Here is a 13,808-nt window from a genome sequence, read left to right as displayed (position 1 = left end):
CTTTTAATTTTACTTTAATTTCAATAAAAAATATTTATTTTTTAAATATATTAAAATATATTTTAACTGTTTATATGATATGTTTCATAGTTATGATGAGCTAATTATGAATACTTTAGTGATGATTATTGATGTAGCAAAAAATTGATATTATTCGATTAGAAAAAAATTGGCTAACTTGTGAAGATTTGAATAGCCGAATCAATACTTGAACTATTTCAAATTTCAATTTTCGTGGGTTGTTATCTGCATCACAAAGCAAAGTGAGTGGCGCCGGGGGTTGCCCGGCGGACACTCCGACGTTCAAGCCAGTATTTGTTCAATAAAAGTTCTAGAGAACTAGAGCAGGTGACTATAGAGAGCGTACCTTAAAAATGAGAGAATTTGAATTATTTATAGATAGTCAAAGAGTTTCATGGGTTTGAGCATCTTATGGGCTTTTAGAAATTTATGACTCTTGATAGAATGTCCAAATAAATAACTAAATAATTTGAGATCCAAATGAATTGAGTCACTGAACTTGGGCCCGAAAAAAAGTCAAATTGAAAAATAACCTATCTGTTGGGGTTTGGCCCCACTAATAAATTAATTACCCAGCCCACTACCTTAGCCCCATATTATTCCCCCTACTTTGTCCCCTTACTTTATTCCAGTGTTTTCTGCTTGTGCGCCTCCTCCCCTTTTAATGCATGTGCCCCTCTCATTTTGTTTTCTTCTTCGTGAGGCTGTGTGCCCGTTCCATTCCTTCTCTGTGAGATTGAGAGAGAGCCGAGAGAGCGAGGCCGAGAGGATTGAGTGCTGGGCGAGAGAGTGAGGCGGCCGGGCTTAGTGTTGCTGCCCTCTCTCGCCCTCGGTTCTGTGTGAGCCGATCCCGTGTGCTCTCATTCGTGGACTGGCCAGAGATTCCTACTGTGTGTAGGTGTGTGTAGAGGGCAGTGAGTTTGGGGTGCTACTACTTTGTGTAGTGCGGGCAGAGAGCGTGAGTTTGGGTTGGGAGGAACCTTTGTGGTCTTCGTCGTGGATTGCCGGTGGTTTGGAGAGTTGTAGCATCTGAGCCCCGGAATCTCTTTGTGTTACTCACGTTATGGCTGCTCTTGTTTTGTTTTCCTTTGTTATCTGTTTTGTGCAGGTTAGGAACAAAGATGAAAGGTGGCGGATCGGTCGAAAAATTCCCAACACTATCAATCATGTTTTCTCGTATGGTACAAATCGGGTTTTCAGTAAGATTTAACATTTGCTTAGATCTGATTTGGCAACATATATATATAAGACGTTAGTTCACAGTGTGTTGAGTATTATCATTATTCAATGCATGGGCGGAGCTTGTGTAGGCCCAGTGTGGGCAGCTGCCCATACTGGGCCTCCAAAAAAAAAAGCCTATATAGTCATATAGGTTGGCCCAAAAAAATAAAATGACTAATATGTTTTAGTAGAAATAGGCTTTTAAAAAAAGGCTTCAACCCATCAAAAAAAGAAATAAACTTTACAAATGTGTGAGATCTAGAAAGGCTTACCCAAATTTTTGGATAATCACATCATACAAACAAACAAACATGAGAATTAAATACATAAATTTTACTAAGATTTAGGAATTAAAAAAAATATATCCGACATAGATTTATGTTATATTTCAGATATTTTTTTTAAAAAAAGAAACCACGTAAATACATATTTATTTCATGCACATAATCATTAGTTTTAAATAAGATTGAGTGGCATATGTGCATAACATATAAAGATTAAAATTTTATCATGTTTTGTGCTGAATAAAGAAAGAAAAAAAAGATCAAAAAACATTGAGCAAAATCTAATGTTTTTTTAATGAATTTCGACCCTAGCTAATGTCTCAATAAATAAGTTTAAAATGAAAAATATTTTGAAATTTTTTTAACAATAAACTATTGATTAAAAAAATTATCATTCCAAAGATTAAGAAGAAAGTATAAAGTCATTTTCACATAGTTAATAACTTAGATAAATTTTTTAAGAAAAAATTTTAAGGTAATTATTTTGTGGTGTTTTAGAATATTTTGTTTTATTTTTTGCTTTATTATTTATAGTTTATAATCGCCCACACTGAATTAAAATTCTAGCTCCGCCCCTGAATTTCAATGCATGATCTTATGATATATTCTTAATTACATGCACTTAGATTATTAAGAAAATATTTGCAACCACTAAAAAACAGTGACTATTAAATTGTGATTTTAAAAACTCATTTTTCTGCATTTCTTAAAATCAAATTATGTGTTAGCTTATGTTTAACTTAATTAAAATCCATAAGCTAATCATATGATGATTATGATTCTCCAAAAGTGATTCTAATAAAAAAAAGTCAATGTTAAAATCATTACTCTAATCACTTATTTATCAAACACTACCCAACTTTGATTTTTAAATTTTCACATTTGTTTCCAAACACTACCAACTTTTGATTTTTCTTAATTTTTATATAATCTATAAATTTAATCTCTTCTACAAAAGCATAATCTTTTGCAAACACTGTCTATATAAATAAATAATATAAATTAAAATAATCTAAAATATATATATGCTCTTATTCTTTTCCTTCTTTTTTTTTTTGAATGAATATATGCTCTTATTCAATATGTTTATAAGACTATAACTAAATGATTTTAAAAAAAAAAACTCTTAATAAAATTTTTTCATTGTTTTGACTCAAATACTAGTGAAGTGAATTTGTTAAACAAAATAATAAGGCGACGTATATCAAATATATAGACACAAAAACTAATAGAGTACATGGAATTTTTCAAAATATTCATAAAAATAGAAAAATTAATTGAGAGTCTTTACATTATTTGTATAAAAATCATCTCAATTTATCATGATAATCTCCCTTATCGCAATATAATTATTTTTATAATGTGTAAGAAGTCACACGTTTGTCAGATGATGCACACAAAACTTCTATGAAATAGTTAATTTCATGAGTCAATTTTATGATACAAATATCTAATTTAATCCGAGCGATGAAAAAATATTATTTTTTATGTTAAATTATTAATTTCATTATAAGTATGGACATGATCAACCCATCTCACAACAAATTTACTGAAAAATTAGGACATTTTATATGAAAACTAAAACAAAAATCTCGACCCTGTCAAAATCATTATTTTATTTATGTAGAAGCACTTTTTTCTTTTGATTGAGGAATTTAAAAGCAAGTACCCCATAATGTAACCTCTTGTTTCCTACAATATTAAAATAATTAATCGTTTTATAGTGCTTTTTGTTAATAATAATTAACATCAGCAACTAAAGATGCTTGTTTTTAACAGCCAATGATCCACCCGACAGCATTTGCTCCATCTACTATCATTATTAATCATTTATCATGATTACCATTAGGCTAAATATCATATTGTTATTGGATTAATGAGTGATGCGTGTACTACTAAAAAGTGAAAAGCTAGCAAGCTGGCCTAATCAACTTTGAAGATGGATGCAAATAATTTGGCCTATCTTCGGTTTTAATTAGGGGATTTTTTTCCAAGTTATATATTTTCTAAATTACATTATGTTCTATTTTCATTTTATAAATTATTAAAATAGGGTCTTAATTGTGTTAAGAATCAACATTGTTTTAGTGTTGAGATAACAATATTTACCGGTTAGAGTCGTTAGACTATATATCTAACTGGATTTATATTGGTTGTTGGATAAAATTATTGGATGTTTTCCTTTATTTTTCAGCTCACTCGGAGCAAGCCGAGTTATCTCATGTCACCCAACCGATCAACTTCAAGCTTTACGGTTGACTTATATCAAGCCATATATGTCAACTTTTACTAAAAAACACATTACAGAGACATGATGGGAGGCTTATATTATGGTAGTGTTTGGGAGAACTTTAGATCTGAGCCAAGTGCAGGGTCAAACCAGGAACCGGCCCATGATCAACGGGTTTGACCCGGAACAGTGACTGGCTAGCCGGTCCGATAAATGTTTTTCATTTTGAAAACAGTTGACCCGACGGGTTTGTCCGGGCCAATTAGGTGGGTCGATCTATTTTTAAATAATAATAATATTCACACATGTTGAATTTGAACCCAAAATCATGTTGGATTTGAACCCAAAATCAAACGGTATTGGAAAATCACTCTTATCACTATACTAAGATATCATTGATTAATAAAATGTGATTGAATATAATTAAATATAATAAATTCTTTATACAAAATCAATCCTATATATATATATATATAACTCAAATTTTAATAATAAAAGCTTAAACTTTAATTTTGTTTCACCAAAATTTTATTTTGAGATAAAAAACAAAAAATCTTAAAATTTAATATTAATAATTAATTTGTTTTATATTTTATGATTATCATATACTTCGGATGATATTAACAAAATAAAGTCTAATGAAATGAAAAACAACATTAGCTTCATTTTCTCTTTGTTTAGTTCATATCAAATATAACATATATAGGTTTATAATTTATGAGTTTTGATATGGTGATCACCTATCATGTGCACTTATATGTGTATCGTTGACGTGAGATTCTTTACATCCAATAAGTGAATGTTACATCAGCAGGAGAACAATCATATATATATATATATATATATACAATTTTGCTATCCTGCCCACTCACCGTGTCCACCTAATGTGCCCACCATGAGGTGGCACTCAGCTATTGGATGTGATGAATTGTGCGTCCAATAGTTGAGTGCCACCTCATGGTGGCACATTATGTGGGCACGGTGGGTGGGCAGGATAGCAAAACTCTATATATATATATATAACTCAAATTTTTAATAATAAAAGCTTAAAATTTAATTTTGTTTTACGCAAATTTTATTTTGAGATAAAACACAAAATATCTTAAAATTTAATATTAATAATTATTTTGTTTTATATTTTATGATTATCATATATTTCGGATGATATTAACAAAATAGAGTCTAATGAAATGAAAAAGAACATTAGCTTCATTTTCTTCATGTTGGGTGCTCATCATATCAAAACTCTATAATTTATATGTATTTAGTAATTTTGTTTACATCATTAATACATGTCTATAGTTATGAAAAATATGAGAACATTTTTTCATACATTAAACATGAATAAAATAAGAAGCTTTTATACATTGTTTTTCAGTAAATTTTTTTTATCTGTGTGAAGAAAAAACTAGGTTTATATAATTGAGATGGAAAGATTATGATATAAATTTTAAAACACATTATCGCGTCGATATATTTTAAAAAAATAATTAAATCATTATATATAATTTGTAATAAAATCATTAAGAGAATTTATGAAATAATAATTCATTTTATATGTGTAGGTAATAAAATTAAGTTTATCAATGATCAAATAAATTCTAAAACTTAATTTTAATACGATTATGTTGGGATCGGTTCAGAGGGTAGAGGGGGGGGTGAATACACTCTGAAACTTTTCTTCTTCTTCTTTAAAATGATCAAGTGAGGTTTAGTTCACTTAATCAGTTTTCTCAACTTCTAAAACGTTTTGAACAACTTAAATAGTGCGGAAATAGTTCAGAGGTTTTAGTGATGCAAAGTTTATAATGCAATGTATGAGCAGGATGTAAGATAAATGGCAGTAAATGCTAAAGCACGATTTTATGGAAGTTCGAAGGCTTAATCCTTCTACGTCTCCCCTTCTTCCACTTAGGAAGGAATTCACTAGAAGACTTTGGTTATTACAACGTCTTGTAATACACCCACTTCAGACTTAGGACTTATCCAATGCCTAATCCGAAACTCCTAGATTTACACAGATAAGATTCTCAGTTCTTATCAGACTGGTGGAAGCTTTCAGAGCAGCTTCAAGTCTCTTCAACACTGAGTATAGTTGAGTTGAGCTTCTCAGACTGCAGAGCGGTCGAGAGGCTTGAAAACCCTAGGATGATCCTTGACGATCAGATGTGTGAACTGTAGGCGAGGGTTTATTTGAGCAGCAGATGAATGATCTTGTAAGTGTGCTCAAGTATATCAGATGAGGACTTCTGATATTATTCAAGTGATTGAAATTTTTCTGAGTTGCTTGTCTCTCTTCGTTGTCTCGTATCACTTGTTGTTGTTCACGTTGTATATCTTTTCTTTTTGAGCAATCTTCCCTTTATATAGGTCAATCATCAACGTCTTTATTTTGAACGTTCTGATGCTGCATTGAATGCACATTTAATGCTCATAAATGCATTGATGATTCTGCATGAGGATCGTACACTGCAGACAACTTCCAGGGTCCAAAACTGGAATAAACGGTCGAATGCTTTATCTGCAGTCATTCTGTGTTTTTGCCATTTTGGTACAACCTGTTGTCTTGATTTGCAGGAGTCAACAAATCTTCTGAAACGCCGGTTCTGCTTTTAATAAAAGATCCTGCAAAGAACATCTTGTCACAGGTACTTGTCTCGAGATATCTAGATAGGCAGTTGGCATTCTACTGGTAGAGATATTTGTCCTCTGCTGGTTTGAATAACCAGTCGATAAGCTTGTGACTTCAACCGGTCGAGAGATAAAGGCGGTTGACAAGCTTCCGGTAGATAGATTTATCCTCTGCTGGTTTTGATAGCCAGTCGATAGGCTTGTGACTTCAGCCGGTCGAGAGCAAAGGCGGTTGACAAGCTTCCGGTAGAAGTTGTAGTAGATTCCTGAAATACAATGGTTGGCAGCACATTCCTATACAATGAGTTGTTGTTTGTTATCACCAAAATATCGGATTCAACAATTTCCCCCTTTTTGGTGATGACAAAACTTAAGTGCTCCAAGAACAATATGAAAGCATTAAAATGAACTTCATTGAGAGAATGAATTTCATTAAGTACAATAAGCATTTTTATTACACCTACAGAAAAAAAATAAGATGCGGCTGCGATAAGTAAAAAAGAGATAAGTTGTTCATCTTTTGAACCAACTGGCTCCTCCTGACCTATCGCCTTCTCTTCTTCTTCTGTCGGCTTCTTCTTTTCTTCTGGACTCTTCTTCACGTCTTCTTGCCTCTGCTGCTCTACGTTGCTCTTCTTCCCCCTTTTTGGCATCACCTTGGTTGAGCCGAAGGATGACCTCAGTGAGTTGAGTGCCAATGCAGGCTTGCATAGTGTCTATTTTTGCATCGATTTGAGCAAGTAGAGTGGCTTGCATAGTGTCCATCCGATCATTCAACTGCTTATGAAGGCGATTTTCGGATCGGATAACTTGTTCGGAGACGGTAGAGAGCGTGTTGATTTGAGTGCGATGATGATTAGTGATCTCTGTGGACAGACGAGCAAGGTCTCGAGACACGGTCTCGAAATGCCGAATCATCGTCTGGCGTGAATTATCGACCGATAAGGATGAGTTTGTTATGTCTTGAGAGAAGGACCTAACCGTTTGCATGAGCTCATGAAGCCGATTTATCAAGGTATGATCTAGAGCTGCGGCCATGGCTTCAATTAAAGAATCATCAGTCTGAAGCATTTGCCCTTCTGGGTCATTTCTTGGTGAAACCGGGCTAGACTCACGATGATGTGGTGCGGGTGAATTTGCTGGAGAGCTGCCCGATGGACCTTCCAATAATGGTACAGTTGGAGATGTAATAGTTTCGACTGCAGCCAATATGGTTGGTGGAGTACCAGGATCAGCACTTGGTTCATCCATAATGAGATCTTCCATAAACTTTTCAGTAGATGGAGACGGTTGAAGTGCTGGATCAGCATCAGTCACTTGCTGTTCTGGAGATGCAGGTGATACAATAGTGCTTGATATCTCCGTTGGGGGCACTGTTGCTTCACTACTGCAAGAAGCCTCTGTCACAGAGGTGACAGGTATCTCTTGTGCAACCACTTCTAAAACATCTTGTGAATGACCGGGAGAAGTGTGAGCGGTCGTCACGGGAGAGGAGTGAGCAATCACAACTGCTTCCGGTTGAGTAACTGCTTGGACTGCGGTTGAGGAGGGGTCGACCGATGAAGATGCTGCCACATTCGATCTTAGAGCATATGATTGAAAGAGGTCAGCAGTGATGAGATCGGTCAAAATCCCATCTGAAGAAGGGAGAGCATAGACGTCTTCTTCACCCTGATCTTGAGTGAGAAAGGTTTTCATCATCACTTGTGCTTCCAGCACATAAGCTTGTAAACAGGCTGCTGAAGCTGGTGTTTTGACATTGTTGAGAGCTTGGAAGTGCTGAAGTAGTTGAGTGATTTGACGTAGACTATCCTGTAGTCCAGTCAAAATCACAAAGTCATCGGCAGCGGTAGGACTCTTGGATTTGAAATTCTTGACACGCTCATTAATTAGCAGTGATAGCAGGCTTCCTCGAAGCTTCAAGTCTATGAGATGTCTTCTTCCCAGAGCCTCCACGATGTCTTCAGTATCAGCAAATAGAAGCATCTTCTGCTCAATGACGTTTAGAGATTTCCATTTAGGAAATATTTGAGCGAGTGTCAAGTGAGTGCGGGAGTGATGCCATCTGTCAAAACGTTGTAGATGACGCTTGACAGTACGGAGCACGTGAGAGATGATCATATTGAGTTCTATCGTAGCTGCTGGTTGAGCCTTGGGTGTGTATATCATCACACCTTTCCCTTTGTCTTTGGGATCAGCTAGAGTGACCTCAGGAGCTGATGAGGCACCTTCCCGGATTATCACACCTTTTGTAGGACGAGGAGCAGTAGAAGCAACAACGGTGGTAGTCTCGACCGTTGGCAGGGTAGGAGCAAGTCCAGAAAGAGACTTTAGCTTCTTGTGCTGCCTCTTCTTCTCGCCTGCAGGCGTGGATGACACAGCTGCTTTGGAGACCGAAGGGGATGACTTGCTGAAGGCTTGAATCAGTGGAACATTCTCACGTGATTCATCTTCAGAGTCAGATTCGATGATCAGTTGACGCTTGGCAGACTTTTTGGTATGGACTGGTTTGGCCACGACCGAAACCGTTGAAAGCGGTTGAGGGATAGCAATAACCTTTGCGGTTGAGGGCAAGGTGTCGACCGCAGTCTCTTTCTTGTTCAGGAATTTGAGAATCGTAGACTTGTTGAGCCATTTGGTGGGATGCAGAGGCTCAGTCTTGGAAAAGTCCACTCCAAGGACGCCCAAGATGTGGCAGATTTGCAAAGCAAATCCCTCGGATTGCCCTTTGCCCCTGATCATTTCACATAGAATATTGAACAGAATGTCTGACCAGTTTATGTTGATCTTGGAGGCAATACAAGCCATGTATTGAAATTTCTCCAGCGTCACCTTGTCGTAAGATCCAGCCTTGGCCAGAAGATTCTTGGCCACGATATTAGTCAGTAGTCTGAATGGAGCTTTGAGAGATGTCTTCTGGGCCGGCAGTTTGATCGGAGCATCAGTAGTTGAGAACTCCTTCAACCAATAAGAGCAGTTACCATCTGGAAGATCCGTGCATTTTGTCAAACCCCTGGAGGGCAGATCAAATGTGCTGGCGAAGAACTTCTGATTGAAGGAGTAGACCTCTGTCTTAATCAAGCATTTGATAGTCCCATGCTCGATTTGAGCGGTTGCGAAGAACTCCTTCAAAATAGGCAAATCGCAGATGGCGCTGCATTCCAGAAATTTCTTTAGTCCAGAGGCTTCAAGCATGGTGAAGACCTCAGTTATTCCTGCGTTGTTTGCCTTAACAACGGAATCAAAGTTGATGGCAAGGCAAGTCTTCTGGATCGACATGATATCTGTAGATAAGAACTCGAGCAAAGAGTAAGCAAGAGCTTGAGAGTAATTCGATGGAGCGTTTAATACAATATGAAAGCTTTTAGCAAAGGTGAAAGATTGATATACGAGTGTAAAGAAGTATATATAGGAACCTATGGGCCATAGGGTGACGTCATGAAAAGTATTTTTGAAATTCAAAAAGTTTTGAAGTGCATAATCACGGCGCCTCAATTAATGTCATTTGGTTCAAAGCACCAAGCTGCTAGTACGAAGCCTGTCAGAGACTAGTTAAAGGCGGATGATATGCCAATATTTATGGCAATCGTAACAGCTAATCTATTAATGTCATATTGACAATCATTCCCCCTAAACACATGCATACTAACTTAAATCTACTAAGCCAAGAATATTTCGAAAATATGAAAACTTAGCGTCCGGTAGAGGCTTGGTGAATATGTCTGCTGCTTGCTGATCGGTAGAGATGTATTCCAGCCTGATTTCCTTCTTTAAGACATGATCTCGGATAAAGTGATGCCTGACATCAATGTGCTTTGTCCGAGAGTGCATCACTGGATTGTGAGTGATGGCTATGGCACTTGTATTGTCACAGTAGATTGGAGCTTCACTCGACCGAATCCCATAATCATTAAGCTGCTGTTGAATCCAGAGTATTTGAGCACAACAGCTGCCAGCAGCAAGGTATTCTGCTTCGGCGGTCGAGGTAGCAATTGATGTCTGCTTCTTACTTGACCACGAAATTAGTCTATCTCCAAGGAATTGACATGTGCCACTTGTACTTTTGCGATCAATTCTACAACCTGCATAATCTGCATCTGAATAGCCAATAAGATTAAGATTTGAATCTTTGGGATACCAAAGACCCACATTAGTAGTTCCTTTAATATATTTAAGTATTCGTTTGGTAGCAATGAAATGAGATTGCTTAGGTGCGGCTTGAAATCTAGCACATAAACAAACTGAATACATGATATCCGGTCGACTGGCAGTCAAATAGAGCAGTGAACCAATAAGGCCTCGATACATGGTTACCTCGACCGGAATTCCCCCTTCATCTTTATCAAGCTTAATTGATGTACTCATGGGGGTAGATACAGTTGAGCATTGTTCCATTCCAAACTTCTTTACCAATTCCTTGGCATACTTGGACTGATTGATGAATATTCCAGTTTCAAGTTGCTTTACTTGAAGTCCAAGAAAGAAGTTTAGCTCGCCCATCATGCTCATTTCAAACTTCTCCTTCATCAGTTTAGAGAACTTTGAGCACAACTTGGGGTTAGTTGACCCAAATATAATGTCATCAACATAAATTTGTACTAGTAACACATGATCACCTTTTACAAATTTAAACAGGGTCTTATCGACCGTTCCAATTTGGAAATCATGTTCCAGTAAAAATTTTAGCAAAGTGTCATACCAAGCACGCGGTGCTTGTTTTAATCCATAGAGAGCTTTGTCAAGTTTATAGATATATTGAGGATGAGTAGGATTGACAAAACCTGGTGGTTGTTCAACGTACACCTCTTCTTGAAGTAGACCATTGAGGAATGCAGACTTCACATCCATTTGATAAACTTTAAAATTCTTGAAGGCTGCATAAGCAAGAAAGATGCGGATTGCTTCTAGTCTTGCAACTGGCGCGAAAGATTCCTCAAAGTCTATGCCTTCTTCTTGTCTGAATCCTTGAGCAACAAGTCGAGCTTTGTTACGCACAACAGTGCCATGTTCATCGAGCTTGTTACGAAACACCCATCTAGTTCCAATCACATTTTGATTTTTCGGTCGAGGAACTAGATGCCAAACATTGTTGCGGGTGAATTGATTCAACTCTTCTTGCATAGCTTCAATCCAGCTGGCATCTGATAGAGCTTCATCTATTTTCTTGGGCTCTACCTGAGATATGAAAGCGGCATGCAAGAATTCATTAATCATTTGACCACGTGTTTTTCGAGGAGCAGAAGGGTCACCTATGACCAACCCAGGTGGATGATCTTTGTTCCACCTAAAATAATTCCCTAAAGGGTTGTCATCAATTGGTTGATGAACGTCCTCGTTTACTGGATCATCATTGGCTGGAGGATTGTTATCAACCGGTGGATCCACTTCTGGCCTTGTTTGATCACACCCGGTAGAGGGAACTGGATCATCCTTCTTTGGAGGATATAGATCACTGTCACTCTCTTCCTGTAGATTTGTGTTTTCCAGTCTGTGACTCAGATCATTTATGCTCCCTTGAGTTTGTTCTGTACATAGAGTAGATTCATCAAAAACAACATGAATGGTTTCCTCGACCGTTAGTGATCTTTGATTGAACACTCGATAAGCTCTGCTAACGGCTGAGTAACCAATAAAAGTTCCTTCGTCTGCTTTGGCATCGAAGGCTGTCAAATGGTTTTTGCCATTGTTGTGGATAAAGCATTTGCACCCAAAAATTTTGAAATAAGAAATATCAGGTTTTGTGCCATTCCAGATCTCATATGGAGTTTTGTTAAATCGTTTATTAATCATAGATCTGTTTTGAGTATAGCAAGCTGTGTTAACTGCTTCTGCCCAAAGTCTTTGAGAAACATTTGAATCAGCAATCATAGTTCTGGCTGCTTCTTTTAAAGTACGGTTCCTTCTTTCAGCCACCCCATTTTGCTGTGGGGATCTAGCAGCTGACAACTCATGCTTGATTCCCTGATCATCTAGATAAGTCATAAGAGTGGTGTTTAAAAATTCAGTCCCTCTATCACTCCTGATTCTATCTATCACAGTAGATTGTTCATTTTGCAAGCGTTTAAAAAGCTTAATCAGGTGAGGTGCAGTTTGATCTTTTGAAGAGAGAAAGATGACCCAAGTAAATCGAGAAAAGTCATCTATAACAACAAGAGCATATCTCATTCCCCCTATGCTTCTTACTGGTATAGGACCAAATAGGTCCATGTGAAGTAAGTCTAAACATTTGGAAGAAGACATACACCCTTTATTTTTAAAAGTTGCTCTCACCTGCTTTCCTAGTTGACAAGCAGGACAAACTTTGTCTTTTATAAAATCTCCTTCGGGCAGACCAGAAACCAAATCATGCTTCCTCAAGTTAAAAATGGACTTAAAATTTAGATGATTTAACCGCTTATGCCACAACCAATGTTTATCATGATGAGCAGTAAGACAAGTAGGTGAAGAACTATGTGAGCAAGACCAGTTTACCTTGTAGGTGTTTAGGTCTCGTACACCGGTCATAAGAGTCTCACCTTTGTCATTTTTTATGAGGCAAGTGTGTTTGTGAAACTCGACCGAATGATCATTGTCACATAGTTGACTAATACTTATCAAATTATAGCATAGTTTGTCAACAAGTAACACATCTTTAATAATGATGTTACCATGGATGATCTTACCCTTACCCACGGTTTTACCTTTGGAGTTGTCTCCAAAGCTGATCTTTGGTCCTTTGCACAACACCACTTCTGTTAGAAGTTCTGGATTCCCTGTCATGTGTCGTGAGCAACCGCTATCTAAATACCAAGTAGTGTCCTTGATAGAAGTGGTTTTCTCGCCCGTTTGGACTTTTAGTACCTGCAAAGAGTGAAGAACTTTTGGTACCCATATCTAGTAGGGTCCAGGTCGGATTAGCCCTTTCGGGACCCACACCTGGAACACCCTTACAGGTTTGCCCGTGTGTGTGTCCAGAAATCTGTGCGGTCGATAGGCAGTAAATGTGTGTGCTTGTGAGGTTGCTGTGTGCTGCTTGCCTTTTTTATTTTCATCAGTTAGCCTGTACCTCTTTTGAACTGGCCTGCAATTAAAGTACTGGTAAGGCTTCTCCTTTGACCATCTTTTCTTAGAGTAGTTAGACTCATTCCATGGCCTTTTGAAATTAGATTGGTTTCCCTTTCTTCTTTCATTAGGTTTTGGTTTGATCCAAGTTCCTCTTTGATTAGAGGTCTGGGGATCCACATATCCCAGCCCTCTATGCTTAGAGCTTCGTTCGTTCGATACTTTCTGATTTTTGTCAAAGCTGCACTTATCGTGTTCATATATCGTGCTCGACCTGACAAATCTTATTTTGTTAAGATTGCCTTTGTCCAGGCTTGACTGAATACAGGATTCCATAGACTGTTCATTTGTTCCAAACCCTAGACCGGTTTTATCATGTA

This window comes from Henckelia pumila, chromosome 3, assembly GCF_033568475.1.
Source record: "Henckelia pumila isolate YLH828 chromosome 3, ASM3356847v2, whole genome shotgun sequence".
NCBI classification, from domain to species: domain Eukaryota; kingdom Viridiplantae; phylum Streptophyta; class Magnoliopsida; order Lamiales; family Gesneriaceae; genus Henckelia; species Henckelia pumila.
Note: the sequence above shows the minus strand (reverse complement) of the source record.